Source organism: Callorhinus ursinus, unplaced genomic scaffold (assembly GCF_003265705.2).
Source record: "Callorhinus ursinus isolate GAN/ISIS: 27379988/994484 unplaced genomic scaffold, GSC_fseal_2.0 scaffold1, whole genome shotgun sequence".
In the NCBI taxonomy this organism is placed as follows: Eukaryota; Metazoa; Chordata; class Mammalia; order Carnivora; family Otariidae; genus Callorhinus; species Callorhinus ursinus.
Window position 1 is genome coordinate 99,610,901 of NW_027397063.1, and position 13,483 is coordinate 99,624,383.

The 13,483-nt window shown below is 40.3% G+C and overlaps 1 long non-coding RNA gene across 1 annotated transcript; it reads left to right on the top strand.

The window, feature by feature from the left end:
• Nucleotides 1-7: 7 nt before the first annotated feature.
• LOC141373749 (uncharacterized) lies at nucleotides 8-13,210 on the top strand. The gene is made up of 3 exons (XR_012380066.1): nucleotides 8-79; nucleotides 1,235-1,409; nucleotides 13,043-13,210. It is a non-coding gene; the product is annotated as an uncharacterized lncRNA (long non-coding RNA).
• Nucleotides 13,211-13,483: the final 273 nt, after the last annotated feature.

The window sequence follows — 13,483 nt, forward strand, 5'->3', positions numbered from 1 at the left end:
CTTGGCCCCGCCCCAGACTTAGCTACTCTCTGACCCGCCTCTGTCGCAGCGAGAGCTGAGCCTCCCTTCCCGCCTTGGCGTACGTTCGATCCCCTCCCATCTCGCTCTAAAACACTGGAGCACACGTGGGCTGGGTGCGGAACTCCAGGGTTCTGTGCCGGGAGCTGTGGGCGCGCTAGGTGGTTGCCAGGAACCAGCGTGAGAACGAGCGTGGGAGCCATGCCGAGCTGCAATTTAGAAAGCCCTGGGCAGGGTTGGGGTGGGGGGATGGGGTGGGTTAGGGGGGGTAGTCCGGGGCGAGGAGGGTTCGTGAAATGCGTGAGCTGGGATGCGTAGCTCTAATCGCTGAGAGCCACTGCCCTCTCAGCGCTCGGGTGGTCTTAAAACGCAAATCTGATGGCCTCGCTCCCCTGTTTAAAATATCTTATACATACAGACTGTTAGATACGCTTGCTTGTGCTTAGAGTATTTCCGGAGGGTTGCGTGCAGGCAGCTGGTGGGGGGAGGGGGGACTGGGTGCCTAGGAAACTGGTGGGAGCGGGAGTTTTCTTTAAAAGATCTTGGATCTTTCGTGCTTTGTGTTTGTTTTTTGTTGTTGTTGTTAGAGAGGGGGAGGGGCAGAGGGCGAGAAAGAGTAAATCTTAAGCAGACTCCACCCCCAGTGCCAGCCGCTGTGGGGCTGGATCTCAGGACCCTGAGGCCGTGACCTCTGAGGAAATCCTGAGTCCCAACCAACTGAACCACACAAGTGCCCAGAACATTTTATGCTTTGAATGCTGAATTCTACCAATTAAAAAATAAATGTAATTTAAATTACAAATATATATATATAGGTTTCTAAGCATACATAAAATAAAATTCAAACTCCGTAATTTATGAGGCTTTGCAGGACCTGCTTACCTCTGCAGCAGTCTTTTCTCCCAACGTTTTTTCCGTCATTATTCTTAGGCCACAGCCACTTCAAGTTTGACCACCCCAGAACCTGCCCTTTTGTTCCTCCGGGACCTTCTGACTTGTTACTCCATCAGAAGAGACTTCCCTGACCCCTCCTGAATCAGACCATCCCTCTGCTTATTTTCCCAGCCACCTGTTCTCTTCCTTTTCTACATTTAATGACAGTTTACATATATACACATTTATTTTTGTGTTTATGTTTGTTATCTGTTTTGTCGTGTTTAGACTGTAAGCTTCAAGAAGGCAGGAGCCATGTTGATGTTTTGCCCCTCTATTCCAGGCACACAGTGGGCACTTAATGAGTATTTGTTGAATGAATTTGTGAGAGGAATGAAGTAACGACAGTGACCATCCTTCCAGAGTGCTCCTTTGCCAAATAGTAGAAAGTCCGCAGCATCCTGGCCAAGTTCCTGCTATGTGAGAAGAATAAGGCAAACTTGAAAGGACAAATGACCGTAAGATCTATGTAATTAATTCTGTCAGCAGCACACATGGGCTGTTCTCCAAGTTCTTGTTCAGCATTCATGCATTCATTCAGCAGAGATACAGTGCACATCCACTGTGTGCAAGTTAAGCTACCCATTTTTGCCCTACATACATTGAATGTAATGGCCAAAAATATTGAGAGGCAAGCTCTGGGTTGTGAGATGAAGCATGAGATTTTCATGTTTTATACTTCTCTGTATTACCAAATGCTATACACTGAATATATATTACTTTGATTGGAGATACTTCTGTAAAGAAGAAATGGCATCAAGAAGTTTTTTTTTTAATTTTAAGAAATTTAAAGAAAAAATACAGCTGATTACATACTCATACATAGCGACTTTTTAACACAGAACATTTTCCATACTAACATATATTACATTTATATTGGAAAATATAATTTTAATATATTTTTATAATTTAAAAATGCTTAGCTAATGATAAATTACATGCTTGATTGAGAATGCAATCTGTGACTTATGTTAAGAAGTTATAAATGGGGGCACCTGGGTGGCTCAGTTGGTTAAGCGACTGCCTTCGGCTCAGGTCGGAGTCCTGAGATCAAGTCCTCCTTTGGACTCCCAGCTCAGCAGGGAGCTGGCTTCTCCCTCTGACCCTCTCCCCTCTCATGCTGTTTCTCTCTCTCTCTCTCTCTCAAATAAATAAATAAAAATTTTTTTAAAAAATTTATAAATGGTGATAAGTGAAGCTAGCTTCTCTTCAACCTATGTTGGGTCTGCAAACAAGTGTAGCAGAGGACTGTCAAAGAAATCACAGGATCTTCCTACCTCATTCCTAGGCAACTGCATCATATCCACCAAAACAACAACAGCAAGACACCAAGCTCTGTTCCTTCACTAGGGGAAGTCTGGAAATTCACAGACTTACTGCTGAGTTTAGCCTCCATTCAATTTATCATATCCAAATTGAAGCCATCTTCAGTTGAATGTGCCACCAAGATAGGAAAGAGTTGCCAGTTAAACTACGACACAACATGTTGTCATACAGGATTTTTGTTTTCTACTTAATTAAAGAGTGCTTTTAGACTTAGACATAGATTTTTTACAGTGATGTGCATATAGGGCAAAGGGAAATATAAGCAAAATAAATTGAGTAAAGAATTTTTAAAAATTCTGTACACTACATCTAACTCTTCTGAATCCCTTTTCACACAAAGCATCAATATGTGTGTTTTTCTGCACAATATTGTTGATAGGGCAGCATTTCTTAAAAGAATATGCTAGTCTTATCTCTGGAATTTGCTCTAGCCACTAACAATCATTCTGCAAGTTTGATGCTGGTGCTATCCTATTTGATCAAAAGCATAGATTTCTTGTTCATCTGAATCATATGCCACTATAAGCCCTGCACTTCTCTGTTAATGGCCACAAAGAAGTTTCTGACAAATTAAATTCCACGCCTTAACTATAGTTATACATAACTATAACTATACATAACTACAGTTATGACCATATTCACAAATACAGAGGCAATGCCAACAATATCATGATTTCATTTGACCAATGTCTGTTTCTTAAGTAAGACATATCCCAGTTTCAGATACATTAAAATGTGGGGCCAAAATACTTCTTAGAATTGGAGAAATGTGTATATTGAGTTAATGAGGAATGACATATTCCAATGGTGTATATATTTTATTTTTTTTAATTTTTAAAAATATCCAGTTCTATTGAGTTATAATTGACATCCACTGTACTAGTTTAAGGTGTATAGCATAATGATTTGGTATATGTATATGTATACATAAATATATGTATATATTTCAAAATGATTATAAGTTAACATGCATTACCTCCATTATAATTTTTGTGTGTGATGAGAACTTTCTCGATTTGCTCTTAGCAACTTTCAAATATACAATAAAGTATTAACTATAATCACCATGCTGTACTTTAGATCCCCAGAATAATTCCCAAGTTTGCACCTTTTGACCACCTTCACTCCTGGGTGACTCAGTCATTGAGTGTCTGCCTTCAGCTCCGGTCACTATCCCAGGGTCCTAGGATCGAGCCCCGCGTTGGGCTCCCTGCTCCGCGGGAAGCCCACGTCTCTCTCTCCCACTCCCCCTGCTTGTGTTCCCCCTCTTGCTGTGTGTCTCTCTGTCGAATAAATAAATAAAATCTTAAAAAAAAAAAAGTCTGGATAAAACTAGGCCAGAAGACTAGGGAAAATATTGTGAGGTGGAGAATAAGAGACGTGTATCCCAGAAACATATTTTGCATGCATGAGCAAAAACATGGGGGGATGACTGGAAAACATATTTATTTAGTGCCAAGTATATGTCAAACATTGTCATTCATTACATATAATTCAAACTCTCTTAATCCTGTCTCCAATTAAATATGAAGTGCCGAGGTTCAAAAAGCCCTTCTCATACTGTTGGTGAGTGGTGGAGTCAGAATCCTAACTCAGGTCTGTCAGACTCAGACTTCAGAGCCCACAAGCACCACACACCACAAACTAAACTCACAAGAACTGAGAGTTTGTAGTTAGAAGTTGTGGGAGATTCATGTGGCTAAATATGGTGAGAACAGAATGTGGTGTGTGGCATAAACTAAGGGACCTGGATTTTACCTGGATAGTATCTGACATTTTCTCAAAGTACGTAAGCTTCACTATTGTTTAAAACAATAAATCTGTCAACACCATTCTCAGAAATAAAAATAAAAAGATTTGTTTGTGGATTTTTAAAAAATCCACCTAAGCCCATAAAATCTGAGAGAAATCTTAGACAAAAATTAGAGGAAAATATTGATATATACATACAGAATAGACAAAGCATTAATATCTGTATCATTCACAAATCAATAAGAAAAAGGTAACAATGGAAAAATGAGCAGAGTGAGAATGCAAGTTTTAGAGAAGACACAAATGCCCACTACACATGAAAACACATTCAGCCTCAACAGTAAAAATACAATTAAAACAGTAATGAGATCATAGGTCTTCATCCATTAGGTCAACAAAGATTTTTTTTTTTAAACCCACTGTTGGTAAACGTGCAGGCAAAAGAGAAAGTTCTGACCCATTGATGGTAAGAATGTAAATTGGTACAACCTTTCTGGAGGGCAGTCAGATGATACATACTCAAAACCTTGAAAACAGACAAATGTTTGATATATTAATTACATTATGCAGGATAAAATCCTGAGGAGATAATCCTCGAGGTGTGCAAAGAAGTATGTTCAAAGATATTCATCAAAACATTTCTTACCATGGCAAAAAATTAGAAGTATACTAAGTGTTCGTCAATAGGAGACTCATTAATAAATCATGATGTACAATGCAACCACCAAAAATAATAGTGCAGATATAGAATTATTCATAAAAAATTCAAAATATGTAGAAAAAAATGCTTTTAAACATCATACAGAATGTCCTACTTTGCGTTTTTAGAAATGCAAGGAGCTATTTGTATAGACCACATCTGGATTTGGAATATTTAAAATATTGGCATGTCCACCTCTGGACAGCAAAATTTCTGTCATGCTTTGCTGTGAAACAAACCATCTTACCACTTAGTGGCTTAAAAAGCAACTGTTATTATTTATGGTTTCTCACCATCCTGTGGGCTGGTTCTTGGTTCTTCTGCTGGTCTCCTGGGCTCTTGCATATTCCTGCAGCCAGCTGTGGGATGGGCTGGATCAGAAGAACACAGCCTCACTCACATGCCTTCTGGTTGGTGTCGGCTATTATCTGGGGCTCCTCAGTTCCCCCTTTCTTGGACCTTAAAACATCCTGGCCTGGCTTAGTGGCTGGTACGATGAAAAGATAAAGTCAAAATGACAAAGAAAAGTCTGGGAAGAGATATGTGAAAAGGAAATTTTGAGAACTAATTAGTTCTCACTGGGAAAAAAGTTCTTAAAAGGAGACTTTCTACAGCACTTACTATAATGATTTATATATTACTCTATATGTTTTTTAAAACATTTTTTGAGCACTTAGGATACACCAGACCCTCTTTGAAGTGCTTCAAATGTATTAAATAACTTAATCCTCACAATAACCTTATGAATTAGAAAGTGTCACTATCTCCATTTTATAAATGAGGCAACCAAGAGCACAGAGAGGCTAAGTACCCCTGGAGTCTGGCTCAAATCCGGCTCATAACTATTACACCATTGTCCTACTGTTTGTGACTCCATTATTCATTTATATCCACATTTTCCACAAATGTAAGCACTTCCAACATCAGACTGGTTCTCTCTCCATCTCCTGTCGTTCTTCAGTAATGGACAGATTGATCAATTGATGATAACATCCAGAGAAAGAGGAGGTAGAGCAAGAGGGCTGTTAGAAGGTGGAGGAGGGTCAGCAAAGTATTCTCCAGACTGAGAAACGAAGTTTGGGACTGAAAAACGAAGCAAGCCACTCCATACCATGCACAGAGTACTCAGGGTAACTTACCGACAGAAGGATCAAACAGATGGGGAATCCACGGCACTACGCTCCCATTCTCCACCCTCATTCGGACTTTAATCTACAGGTTTTATAGAGCAAAGGGCATGGTGGTGAGGTCAAAGTATAGTTACCTAAAGTGGCACCATCCGTGCACCAGCGAGTCTCTACCAGTTAGCTAAAGGGGAGCTTTCTGTGTACCAGTCATGTCTGCTAGTCACCTAAAGTGGTACCTTTAGTGTGCCCCTTTAGGGAAGATCAGAACAAGCCTTCCTGCATTCCAGTCAGGGCCACACATCAATCTCCACGGAGCCTGGAACACATAGCCCTGAGGGAGGTCATTGCGCACTCATGGACAAGATGGAGGGCCCAAGATGGAGTCAGTGTGGTCAGCACGCCGTCAAGGGATCATCCAATTAGGAAGACAAACACAAAAGCTTTAGAAAGGGAGAGTTTCAGCAACGGAAGTCAGATCAGCAGTCCTGGTCATTAACTAATATTTATTTGGCTCCTTGTTGATGCCAAGCCCTAGGCTCGCTATAGATACAGTAGTAAAGAAAGTCCCTGCCATAGTCCTGCTAACAGCCTATCAGGAAAGACCACAGGCATATAACTGCAAGTGTGGGAATTTTGACAGTAAAAGGGAGGAGGAAAAAAAGGGCAGGCACGGGGGGGGCGGGGGGAAGGAGAAATAAGCAGTTTTATTTCAAGACTGGGGACACTTGGCTGGAAGTCAGGAAGCTGGGTTTCAGTTTGTGCCTGCCACTTTCTTATTGTGGGAATAAGTACAAGTCACTTAATTTCTAAGCCCACAGTTTTCTTCAACTATAAATTGAAGTTGTTCTTCCTCCTCAGTACAGTTTGGAAAACACTGGTACGAATAGAATAATTTGGGTGTGGCCAGTCTAATGGTTGAGGGAAAGGGAGACACGGAGGTGCAGTGGGGATTGTAGGGGGACCTGGGCAGATAATTGTACAAAACCTAACTCCTAACTAACTTGCCCCTTATCTTGAACAGCAACTCATTAGAATCAAATTCTGTTATTCTAACTCTAGGGTTAAAAAAAAAAAAAAGATCATAATGAGAAAAGTGTTTCAACAAGTTTAGAACTTAGAGGACTCTTCTTGACAGGACCCAAGGAAATGGTAGGAAGACTTGCTCAAGAGAGAAAGAGCTTCTCTCCTGCTCCTAGGCCTTGCAGGAAGCAACCAATCCGCTAATCCACTATTACAGTGAGAATGATTCAGATGTAATATATTGACCTTCCAGTGAGGGTCTTCATTTAACTAGAGAGATTGAGATTCCAGGTAAACCACAAGGTCAGTGTGGAGAGTGATTTTCAGAAACGGTCAGGCCCCAAGAGCTTTTGTTTTGTTCCTTGAATTGTAGGAATGAGATAAGCGATTGGGCAGCCACTTTCTTCAATGGGTTCTGGTCTGAGGTTACTGTATGGCTTGAACAGACCCTTCACTTTATACAGTACTTTTCTTTGTGGTTTGGCTTTTTTTTTTCCCCCTTCATCTTTAAAATTTGAATGTTTATGGGGTAAAAATTGCACAAAGTAAAAAGTTTCCCACTTGGCCTTCTAGAGGCATCCACTGTGACAAGTTTGTTGTATTTTATAAGTTTTCATATTTATGGTGGGATGTAAACAAGCATATATATCCCCACATACAGTAGACACATATACACGAATATTCTGTAACAGCATTCTGTACTTTATAATTTACCTTAGATACCATTCCATACCATATCATTCCAGTCCTTAGAGAACTACCATGTATTTCTTATGTCTGCATAGCCTTAGGTAGAATCAAACGGAATTGTCATTTTTGTAAGTCAAAAGCAGTCATATACCAGCGATTTCATATGGTTCCACCTAATATTATATAATTGATAAGCAAATTGTCTGCTGATAAATCTTTAAATCATTTCTTTGCAAAATCTGAGCACCAATAAGAAAAAAAAAAGGTTCTTTCCAGCTCTAAATTTCCATAATTCTTTGCTTTGTTCCCATTCTTCAATGCCTGGAATAGGTAGGGTAGTATAAGAGAACACTTTATTGAACAACGATGCTGGTATGGTTGAATTCTATTATGTGTAATTTGGAGTCTGCTCTTAGCACAATCTTAATGGCAAAATATGATGAACATGCTCTAAGCAGAGTTCTGTTCCTTTTTGGGGAAATTGGATGAAGGGTGCCATCATCACTATCACTGATTTCCTTAGGTGATAAGTTCCCAGTGTCTGTTTCCCTTTTCTGTCCTTTCCTGGATCCTGCTTTTTCTCTGGATCATCAAGACAGAATGTAGAATCACAACTCTCGTTTCTTAAAGTTTGTTAAGTAATTTGAACGAAGCGATATCTGAATAGGCCACACTGTTCCTTTTGTGTGAAGAAGCTGGTGTTTGCAAAAGAACTTGAGATTAAAAAAGACAAATCTGTTGGGTACACTCCATTTCTCAGGTAAAACTGTTTCAGGAATCATGTGGGGACACTTAAAACTGGCCAATACTTTCAAGTTTTCTTCTGCCCAGATTTGTTTGGAAGAAATCCAGTCTTACCTATCTCAAAAATTCAGGAGGAAAAAACAGCTGAAATAAATTAAGCCCATGACTACTAAATTCTGTGTTTACCTAGATATTCTGACATTTGGTTCAAAAGGCAAAGCTTTTTAGAAGTGTAATTTAAACTCCATTTTGCCATAGATTTTAAATTGGAAGAAAAATGGTAAACCAAACACATCTGGGCTCATTACCAAGCTCCTCTCACCAAGCAGTACTAACAGAATTTGAAAAATGCTTTCCAGAATTGAGATCTGCCGCCTAGCAACCACTTTGAAATGCTTCCTGTGCTGGCTCGAGACTACTCAAAATGTCCAATTTTGAATTGGTGGGGTGTTTTGCTGTGCATAGGCCACAATAATTGAAGGGAGGATTAGAACTTTGTTTTTAGGGCAAAGACATGCAGATTAGAAAGACTATTTAACTTAACTGCTCAACTGGGTTTTGGAATAGGGTTGGCGGATTAAATACAGATTAAAGATCGTGTCAGGCATACTGATACTAAAAAATTATTTGTTAATTATCTGAAGTTCAAATTTAACTGGGCATCCTGTATACTTACTTGTTAAATCTGGTAACCCAATTTTGGGGAGACTTTTGTAGTGCAGAGCAGAGACATTTCTACAAAATATACATCAGATATATTGACTTGATCCCTCAAGGCTGCCAACTTTATGGATCTAAAACATCTTTTCCAGGTCACTGGCTATTGGGCCTCCAAAGAGGCCTGAAGCACAGGTGTGGGCAGGGCAGGAGCTAACAGAAGGGAACCAGAAAATCACCCTAAGGTTGCACTCAGGAAAACTAAAAATAAGGGGAGGACAGGCAAAAGAAGGGGTTGATAGTGCAGGAGCAGGGATGTCCTGCAGAGTGTAGTAGTGTGTGGTGAAGAGAGGGAACTGTCTAGAAATCTGGGAGGAAGTAGAAGTGGTATATCAGCATGCATTTTATTTTATTTTAATTTAATTTAATTTTGTATTTTAATTGAAGTACAGTTGGTGTACAATATTACATTAGTTTCAAGTGTACAACCTAGTGATTCAACAAGTATATACGCTATGAAATCCTGACCATGATAAGTGTAGTTATCATCCGTCACCATAAAACGTTATTACAATATTATTGACTCTATCCCTCTGCTGTACTTTTCATCTCCGTGACTTATTTATTTTATAACTGGAAGTTTGTACCTCTTAATCCCCTCTATTTCACCCATCCCCCTCCCCTCTGGCCACCACCAGTTTGCACTCATTTTGTTTCTAGGCGGAGGAAGGAGAGGAAGGGAAGCCATCTAAGGAAACGTGCACTCTGAAGCTTGGGCTGCGGTGGGAGGGGTGCAACCTGGGGATCCCACAGAGGGCACCTCCACCTCCAGGCAGGCCGCTTGCAATAGCATGGAGAGCCAGCCTGGGACTGCAGAGGCTTCGTCCTGACCCTGCCCTTCCAACTTCACCTGGCCCAGTTTTGTTACTTGGATCATAGCCCCTCGTGCCCACCCCAGAAATCTGCAGCCCCTGATTAACCTACCCCAGCAGTACAAAATAGTTAAAACAGAACGCATACATAATGCCTATGTGTTTGCACACGACTGAACATCTCCTGAAGGACACACAAGAGGCTGCTAACTGGGGAGGGGGGTTGTTGAAGAGGCTTGGAGTGGGCGGGTCCTGAATGGAGTAAGGTATACTTGCTCACATATCTTATGTACTCATTGGCTTATTTTTCTATGTATTACTGATCATTATATTTAAATAAATATTTAATAAAATAAAATAAAATAAAATAATTAAATAAAAATTTAAATGACTATGACAAACTCAGTCTAGAATGTGACTTACGTTTAAATTATTTGTATCTCTGATTTAAAATGTCTCATTATGGGTGCCTGGGTGTCAGTCAGTTAAGCATCTGACTCTTGATTTCAGCTCGCAACATGATCTCAGGGTCCTGAGATTGAACCCAGCGTGGAACCTGCTTGAGATTCTCTCTCTCTCTCTCTCTCTCCCTCTAAAAAAATAATAAAATAAAATGGCTCATTACAATAAGGTATTTGAAAATAAATTTCTTTATATTATATTGTATAATTTGTATCTGTTAGGACTGGGATCTGACATTTCGGCATGCCTTCTGAAAAATTAACTGCTGAAATCAGTGACAAATCAATGGCAACCCTTGACAAAAAGGTTTTGCCTGTATTTTTAAATGTCTGCTCTGAGTTCTGTGCCATGTTGTTTTTATGTATAGGCATTTAAAAGCTCAAAATGAAAGTCCGAGAGAAACTAAATAAAAGTTTTCTATATTTTTTAAATAAAAAAATTTCCCTGTAAATTTACCCTGTAAGCTCCATTAGGCCAAGGGTCTCTGTCTCTTTTATTCAGTAATGGATTTCTAGGACCTAAATTAGTTCTTGGCACATTGTATGTGCTCAATAAATTGAATGAAGGTGTACATGATCACCGGAAAAATTCAAACAACACAGAAAAATACGATACAGAATGTGTAATCTTGTCTGATCTCTTTCCTCTCAATAATTACTCATTTTAGTCTCTTAAAAGAAAAAAAATTGTTTATTTCTTCAAGAGTGAGTTTCATTATAAATATGTTTTAGAAAAATAATTAGTTAAATAATACCATAAAGAATGAAAAGAACACAACAGAATGCAAGAAAATGTCTATTACCTGCATAACTGGCAAAGAACTAATATCTATGCTATGTAAAGAACTCATTCCAATCAATCAGGAAAACTGGCAAAATACTTGAACACACATTTTATATAAGGGTAACTCCTAATGATCAAAATCATATGAAAATACTCTCATTTTGCCTTGAGAGAAATGAAAATGAAAACTACACAGTCACCAGGTTGGAAAAAATGTTGAGGTGCCACAGTACTAAATGTTGGTAAGGATCCTGAGCAACAAGAACTCTCATATATTGTCTGTGAGTGAGAAAGCTGGTTAATCCTATAGAGATCACTCCTTAGCATTATCTTTTAAAGCCAGAATACACAGCAATTCCACTCCTAGGTATCGAAGAGAAATTCATTAACATAGCAGCAGTATTTGTAACATGCCAAATTGGAAACTACCCAATTATCTACCAACAGAGGAATGGATTTAAAAATGTGGTGTAGCCCCACTAACAGAATTCTACACAGCGATGAAAATGAAAAACAAACAAACAAACAAAAAACCAGTATCTTCAGAATAAAACCCACCAACATATAGCTGCCGTAGAGTTTCGTTAGGATTTCCTTAGGGGATCACCAGGTCATTTCAGTGGACAGATTCTCCCAGCAATTCAGAGCTGTCCCAGGACTGGGATATTCCCATCTAGACAGTCTGCTTCACCTGAGGTCTGCAGTGTCATGGGGGTTGAGGGAAGAGGTACATATAGAGTCACTAAAGGGGTTTGTGCGTGAAGGGTAGACTGTAAAGCCAGGGAAACATTCAGACAACGGCATAAAGTAGATATCAGAGATCAGAAGGCAAGTGTTGGGGCGCCTGGGTTGCTCAGTTGGTTAGGCAGCTGCCTTCGGCTCAGGTCATGATCCTGGAGTCCCGGGATGGAGTCCCAGGATCGAGTCCCGCATCGGGCTCCCTGCTCAGCGGGGAGTCTGCTTCTCCCTCTGACCTTCCCCCCCTCCTGCTCTCTCTCTCTTTCTCATTCTCTCTCACAAATAAATAAATAAAATCTTAAAAAAAAAAAAAAAAGCAAGCAAGTCTTGGGCTGGGGCTACCAGAACCTCTACTGGGGTCTGTGTACTGAGGCTCCTAGGCTGGGCCATGAATCCAGACAGCTAGTTATGCTATGGTGGGGATTCTCCAGCATCTAGGTAGAAAGGGGCTGCAGAAACCTGTGGCCCCTCAGACTGAGGAATCCATAGAGGCGGAGGTCCTGGGTGACATGCTTGGTTCCTAGCCTCTAGCCTGGGGTCCTTGTTGCTGTTCTTATGAGGGCTCTTGCTTCTACTGCTGCATGTCTTTGGCCCAGCTGTTCTTGAACCCCATCTGAACTTGAGCTCAACTCAGGCTGAGTGTTTCAGCCAGCACCTCCCTTTCTTTATAAGTTGGCTATCATCTTCTCAAAGTGCCTCTAACTCCTGTTGCCTTCTCTTGTTTTGAACCACCACGAGTTTGCTGTATAAACATGAAGAGGGGCGCCTGCGGGGCTCAGTCAGTTGAGCATCTGCTTTCGGCTCAGGTCATGATCCCGGGGTCCTGAGATCAAACCCCAAATGGGGCTCCCCCTTCTCCATCTCCCTCTGCCCGCCACTCCTCCTGCTTGTGCTCTCTCTCTCTGTGTCAAATAAAATATTTTTTAAAAAAGTTTATAAACATGAAGAAACGTGAATTTTAGGGGGTTTATGTAAGTGGGGGTGGAGCTAGAGTTTGCAGTTGTGAAAAAAAGATAATCAAATCAGAGCTCGACCATTTTCTAGGTGAGTCTTGAAGCAAGTCCGTACATCTCCCTGAACTTTATTTCCTTATTTTTAAGTGGGGCTGATGGCTCTCACAAGCACCCAGATTGGGTATGAGCATGGAATTAGAAAGTATTTAATGAAAAATACTCTGAACTCTACAAAACAAAGGTGGACATTTTATTATTGATTCACAGGGGCAAGGTTCTTAAAGCTAAGGGAACATGGGAGTCACCTGAGAAGAATTTTCAATGCACTCAAGGTCAGCTTCTGCCTGGGCCACCTGGGTCCTCTGGAGATTCTCATTCTGCCATCTGCAGGAGGACCCATGAATTTGCGTTTTACAAAGTGTCCAGGTGATTCTGATGCAGGTAACCCTTTGACCTCACTTTGAGAAAATATTGTTTCACTTTGGGTAATATTAACTGTTTCGTATGCATATATTATTTGTTCAAAGAAATTCTTAGTATTTCCAGATGAATGGGGGGGTGTTTAATTTTGAGAAAAAAGGGATGCCAAAGGAGTTCTTTTGGAAGACTGGAGAGCTTTCTTGAGGGCATGATAAATAGAATTTGGATAAGCAAAAAAAGATTTCCTGGCTCAAACTCTAACATGTGTATGAGTACATATACACATAC